Genomic DNA, 6,926 nt, shown 5'->3' with positions numbered 1-6,926 from the left:
GATGGGCGCATAGTGGAACATCTTCCATTGTTAAGGCTTGCGGTACAAAAGGTTGTTATACGTTGACGATGTGCTATGCGTTGGATATCCGAGGCATGTGGGTGCATGGGACAAGACGTGAGTAAATAGTATGTGGTGGAAGAGGGTTGGTCATAATCCTAGTTGAACGCATAAGGCGAAGGTAAGCCATGCGGTACAGGGCATGCGGCCAGGGATGAGCCTTGCGAGAATCTAACATATATGACCAGGTTGCGTTAATGGGATGCACAAGGTAAGGTTGCGTTAATTGAAAATGGCATAACCGAGGTTAGTAGGTCTCGTAGAGGGAAAGATGCAAGACGGCAATGGCTTGAAGAGCGGTATGCGGAGATTTAAAGGACACCTCAAGTGTGTAAAGATACGACGAACGCATATGCCAAGGGGTGGTGTCCGGACATAAGTATGTTGCGCCAATTGAATGGACGTATTTGTGGTAGATGGGCGCATATGAGATTAAATGAGCGCATTCTCTATCGTCATCCGGACATGTGGCCTATCGGGAAGAAGTCTTAGGCCTTAAGTAAATAAGGTGGATTCACGAGAGGACATGCAAAGTTAAGCCTTAAGTGTTGGCTACGGAAGAGGAAGACACGTTAGGTTGCATTGATAAGAAGGTTGTGTTGATAGTGTGGGGTAAAGACACATCAAACAGGAGGTGGAAGAGTCTGAGAGTTGGCAGGATGTGAGGAGTACACCTGGTTGTGATCGATGGAGAAGGTTTCGGGTAAAGAAGAGGGGGGAGATACCTATAAAAGTGGCAGAGCGCTTCACTTCAACTCAAAAATCATTTAAGTCCGTAAAACCACAAAGAAAGGAGAAAAATAGGAGATATTCGTAGGTTCAAGGTGTTGATCGAGCGGAAGTGCAAGCAGAGGTGCAGAGGAATGCTGGGTACGGGCAGACGCCTAGGCTAACTTCAAGCAAGAAGCTTTTTCGAACTACTCGTGCAAATCAGGTGATTTTTGGACAATTTCGATTCAATGAGAGGGTTGTCTTAATGAAATTCTAACTCTAAGACTGTCAAATTCAAGGAAAACCAAGAAGTGCTCACCAGTGGGAAAGCAGTCGGGCCAGGGGGAGTAAACTTGAGACTCTGAACTTTCGCCAAGAAATTTCAAGGTGAAACTTTAAGGTAATTTAGGACATTTTCACACATTTTTTAAGAAGGAAATGTCTTGAGATAAGGTCCGAAAGAGTGAGTAATCTAAGCTTGAAGTTAAACCTGAAATAGGGTCTGGTGAAGGAATAAGGGAAACCGGGTGAATTGGGAAGCATATTTTAAATTGATATGCGGTAGTTATATTATGAGATGAATATGACGTTGGGATGGTCAGGGGTCTATGGACGTAGAGCCTAAGCCCAAGATAAATCCTTATAGGATGGTCAAAGGACTGAGGAGTCTAGTTCCTCAATCTGTGGGACGGAAAACCCTTGAATGGGATGGTCAGAGGGTCGACGGGCCTAGCTTCTGAGCCCATGAAAGGGAGAACTATGTGCACATAGGTTGATATCTTTAGATACAAATATTAACTATCTATCGTGTGTGTAGGTAGGTTTGTGGAAAGCTTCATGGTATGGTGGAGGTTTGCATTGGAACCTCGTGATAACACTTGTGATCTGTAAAAAATTTGTATTTGTGATACCACTCACTGAGCTTTGTAAAGCTCATGGTTTGTTTCTGTGTTTCTCTTGCAGGTAGCTGACGAGTCCAGGTTGCGGTGTTGATCAAGGTCTACCACAAGTTTAGAAGTAGTATTAAATGAGATGGGTAGTGTCTCCCGTGTAAATGTAACCTGAATGTGTAAACTAGATTTTAAATAAAGCATGTAAGGCATTTCTGCTGTTGTATGTAAATAAGGTTATAAAAGGAAACTAGTAAAATAATGTCAATAAGATGTAGCTTTAGCTAATACCATGCCTCTCCTCAGGCTCGGGTTTCCATTCGGGGCAGTGTGTGACACACACAAAGTAGAAAGAAAAAGATGGAAGGAGTTACAACTCCCTCCCAAAAACATTTTTAAAATGAATTAAAATAATTTATTTTAATAAACCATTTAATATATATTTATATGAGAACCACCTTATCATATAATATATATTCAACTATATAATATATCAAATATAACATATAACCTATAGTTTAATATTGTTTCAAATACAATATAATCTACAGTTTTCATTCTCTCATTAATGCATGGTATTTAATATAAATCCCATTTATATTACACTTAATTATATAAATCTAATTCACATAATTAATATTTGAATCACATTCAAATATTTATTTTCTCTCAAATAAACTTTAAATTATAATGTATCAAATACATTATATTAATTATATCATATATAATTAAATTAAATTAATTATATCACATATAATTAATTTCCTCATTTAATTTTAACAATTCAAATTAATCCAAAATTGATTCTCATTAAATCCCTGTTGAGCTACAGAAGGGACCTTATGGACCGGTAGTTTGAAGCTCTAATGATACTTGTATAATTAATTAAACTTATTTAATTAAATTCATCCATTAACTGTTGGATACTCCACTACAGATGATAGTTGCACTCTTCGCACTACAGATATATTTTTGTGTCCATTGGATATAACCAATCAACAGTGCGATGAATCTTCACAAATTGCTCATAAGTACAACTGGACCAAAATTACCGTTTTGCCCCTGTAGCTACATCTAACTCCTTAAGTACTATTGATCTCTCTAATGAACAATAAGTCATAGTCCAACTATGACCAAACCTCTATCAGGCTCGGAGAGGGTGTGGCGCCATATTGTTCGAGCTCTGGAATCAAACCTTAAGGGAGCAATTTATCTACTTACCTCAACGTTGGGGAAGGAGTGAATTTCGTCTTGTGTAGCTATGTTCCCAACGCCCCAATCAGACGAATCCCCAAAATGGTAGGCTTATTGAGTCGGCGATTTGGCCTCTCTCACCCATACAAATCAAAGGACCGCTTTCATAGGCAGGAGTTCACAACTCACTCAGGATTCAAGTCATGTCACCTATGGTCATCCTGGTGAAATGTAAGTCTCTATTATTAACAACGTTATATAATGAGACTAGTCATTTTGTGGTCCGGTCTTATACAAACTTCTTTGTATGGAATACCCCCGCTCACATGTCTCTACATGACTAATCAGGATCATATCATTTATAAAACTTTACAACAATTGTAACACCTACAAAATGAATTGTATTCGTAGTGTCACCAGGATAAGTATCCAACCTTATCTAACTACTACAAACCATTTATGTTATCACTTAAACATGATCCACCTGTATGTCTCTACATACTTGTTTAAGTTACATATGATAACCTTGGATGTTAGTTTATTGATTTGTGGGTTTAATGCTACTAAACATCAAATAAAACATCTCATATTTTATTAAATAAATAAAAAAATTTGTACAATATAATTACAAATTACATGACCCTACGAGATTTAGGGTATCAAATCCAATAAAAATGACTTCCAAGGGAGTTATTTTCAAATATAACTTTAATTATATTAACTAAAATAATATAATTATATTAAACTATATATTATATCTCATATAATATATAACCTGTTGTTTATATTATATTGCATCTAATATAACCTATAGTTTATATTCTCTCATATAACCTATAGTTTTAATATGAATCTTATTCATATCAATTTTAACCTATAGTTTTTATATGAATAAATATTTGAATTATATTCAAATATTTATCTCTCTCATTGAGATTTTGTAAAATAATGTATTCAAATACACTATATTAATTGTATCTCATACAATTAATTTTTTTAATTAATTTGAACAATTCAAATTAATCCAAAATTAATTAATTCTCAAGTAACCCTTACTGAGCTAATAAGGATCTTATGGACCTACAGATTAGAAGCTCCAATAATACGAGATTAATTAATTAAACTCTTTAATTAAATTAATCAACCTTCAATGACTACCGGTCACTCCACCGAAGATCAACCATTGCACTCTTCACGATGTAGATATATTTCTGTGTCCATTGGATATAATTAATCAGCAGCAAGTTGACCCTTCACAAATTGCACATAACTACAGTTGGGTCAAAATTACCGTTTTACCTTTGTTGTTATATCTAGCTCCTTAAGTACCATTGAATCCTCTAATGAACAATTAGTCATGGTCCAACTATAACTAGACTCCTCTCTGGCCAGTGAAAGGATGACGCGCCTCATTGTTCAAGACTAGGAATAAGCTCTTAAGGGAACAATTTATCTACTTACCCCAAGTAACAAGAAGGAACGAATTCATTCTCGTGTAGCTATGTTCCTAGCTCTCCACTCGGGCGAATCCCTAAAATGATAAACATATTTGAGTCGATAAAATTGGTCATTCTCACCCATACAAAAAAAAGGACCACCCTTATAGCAGAAGTTCACAACTTACTCGAAATTAAGGTTAAGTCACCTACGGTCATCCTTGTGAAATGTAAGTCTCTTCAAGCAACAGTGTTATGAAGAGAGACTAATTATGTGGTTCGATCTTATACAGACTCTTTGTACAGGATACACTTACACTCACAAGTCTCCACATGAATGAACAAGATTAGATCATTTATAACACTTTACAACAATTGTAACAATTACAAAGTGGGTCGTATCCGTAGTGTCACCGGGATAAGACACCCAGCCTTATCCATCTACTACAGATCTTTCAGGTTATTATTTAAACATGATCCACTTGTATGTCACCACATATATGTTTAAGCTACATTAAATAACCTAGGATCTAGTTTATTGGTTTTGAGTTAATGCAACTAAATGTCAAATAACACTTTATTTTATTAAATAAATAATTCGTTTGTACAAATAATTTACAAACTACTAAACCATGAGATTTAGGACATCAACCCCAACATGTATCAACAGGATATCTCACATCAATCGACATTTCAAGTGTACTAGTCAAATTAAATTTTCAAGTACAATCAATAGTCTATCAAATGTCAATTAGTAAACCATATTAAATCTCGAGTTCATCAACAAAATATATGATATCAATAAGTAAACATATTAACTTTTGAGTACATCAACAAGCTAAGTTGCTAGACATCAATCAACAAGCATACTAAAATATGAGTATGTAGCGAATATACTAAAATTTTTAATACATCAACAGACTACATGACATCAATCAATAAGCACACTGAAATTTCGAATAAATCATTAAACTATCAAACATCAATTAGCAAGCATGTTAAAATTTCAAGTATATCGCAGACTATTAAGCATTAATTAGAAAACATATTAAGATTTTGAGTACACCAAAAAAAAATATCATATACGATCAATAAGCTTATTAAAATTTTGTATACATCGAGAGACTATATCATGGTATTAGAAAAGTACATCTGTTGGAAACGGCAGGGCCCTCAGAATGACGAACTGTAAACCGTCAAGGCACGGCGGTCAAGCGAAGAGCAAAACCTGAAAAACAGAAACTCATTATAGGCTGAGTCGCAAAGCTCACTCTCTTTAAGACGTTTCGCAGCTTTGCCCAAGTGTGCAAACAGGTCTGAAACTTGCCACGTCGTCCCCATGATAAAACAACCAAATGAAAACTGATCGGAAATACACCGTTACCAATCGAAACGTACACCCTTTCTAAACTCACTACTCGGAAAGCTAAGATGGAGGAGGAGAGGAAAATGAAGTGGGAAATTAAGAAAATGAATTCTGTGTCTCACGAACTGCTGAAGACTTCACCTTTTATAGGCCTTCAGTATCGAAACAGACCGTTTTAAAATTAATCAACGGACCGTTTTAAAAATTAATCAACAGACCATTTCAAAAATAATCGACAGACCATTTTTAAAAATAATTAATGACCGTTTTAAATATAAACAATAGACCGTTTTAAATATAAATTTGCACCCAACAATATCAACTAGACATAAATTATTTGCAAATTTGAATTTATGTTTAGTCATCCTTGCAACTCTCCTTTTTTTATAATAAAAGCCTAATTTGAAGAGTATTATTTATACTTTGTACGAACAGGAGGAGAAATTCACTATCTTTACTTACTTGTTATGATGAAGAAATTGATGACCAAATATGTTTTAGATTTTTTTTCTTTTTAATTTGGAAAAGAAGACACAAGCTCATTGAATAAAGATTAGGAAAAAAAAAAAAAAAAAAGTACTTTCACATATGACTCTTCAGATAATCCATGAAAAGGAATTCTTCATTAGGTTTCATGCTAAGACAATTTTCCTATTTTGAAAAGATGAGTACAACCGTCGGGAAAAATGATCATATTTACTTTTTTGTTAGTAAAAAATTGTTTTGGTCAACTAAAAAATACTCATAGGATAGCAAGGTTTTTCAGATTTCCATGGATGATTTTGTTAAATTTGGATTGGAAGGGGAAATTGTGTGATATGAACATTATCTTTTAATTTTTATTTATTAATTAAAAAAAAAAGAATAAGAAATAAAATTATTGGAGATGCAGGGGATCGAACCCTGTACCTCTCGCATGCAAAGCGAGCGCTCTACCATTTGAGCTACATCCCCAATTTTGAAACTCCTAACACTAGATCTGAACTTCCTCCCATTGTCTTGCAATGCTGTAGTTTCATTATCATAAGAAATCTAGAATATTAATTTGATCTTACTAGTTATAAACAGATGAAAATGGAAACCTGTTGTGAAGGATTTTTTTTATTAGGAGAAAATACATTTTTGTCCATAGATTTTGGGATTTAATTTTCATTTTAAACTTCAAAATGTTACACTTAGTTCTTATATTTTGAATTTGATTTCAATTTAATCCTTTTGATATTATTGTAATTTTATTCTGAATTTAGGTTTTATTTCAATTTGATTTCT

The 6,926-nt window shown here is 34.2% G+C and overlaps 1 non-coding gene across 1 annotated transcript; it reads right to left on the bottom strand.

Annotated features, from left to right (window-relative positions):
* Positions 1-6,538: 6,538 nt before the first annotated feature.
* Positions 6,539-6,611, bottom strand: TRNAA-UGC. The gene has a single exon. It is a non-coding gene; the product is annotated as a tRNA-Ala (tRNA).
* Positions 6,612-6,926: the final 315 nt, after the last annotated feature.

The sequence above is a fragment of the Benincasa hispida genome, chromosome 8 (genome assembly GCF_009727055.1).
Source record: "Benincasa hispida cultivar B227 chromosome 8, ASM972705v1, whole genome shotgun sequence".
NCBI lineage: Eukaryota > Viridiplantae > Streptophyta > Magnoliopsida > Cucurbitales > Cucurbitaceae > Benincasa > Benincasa hispida.
The sequence above is the reverse complement of the archived record's forward strand: the minus strand, read 5'-3'. Positions and strand labels throughout refer to the sequence as shown.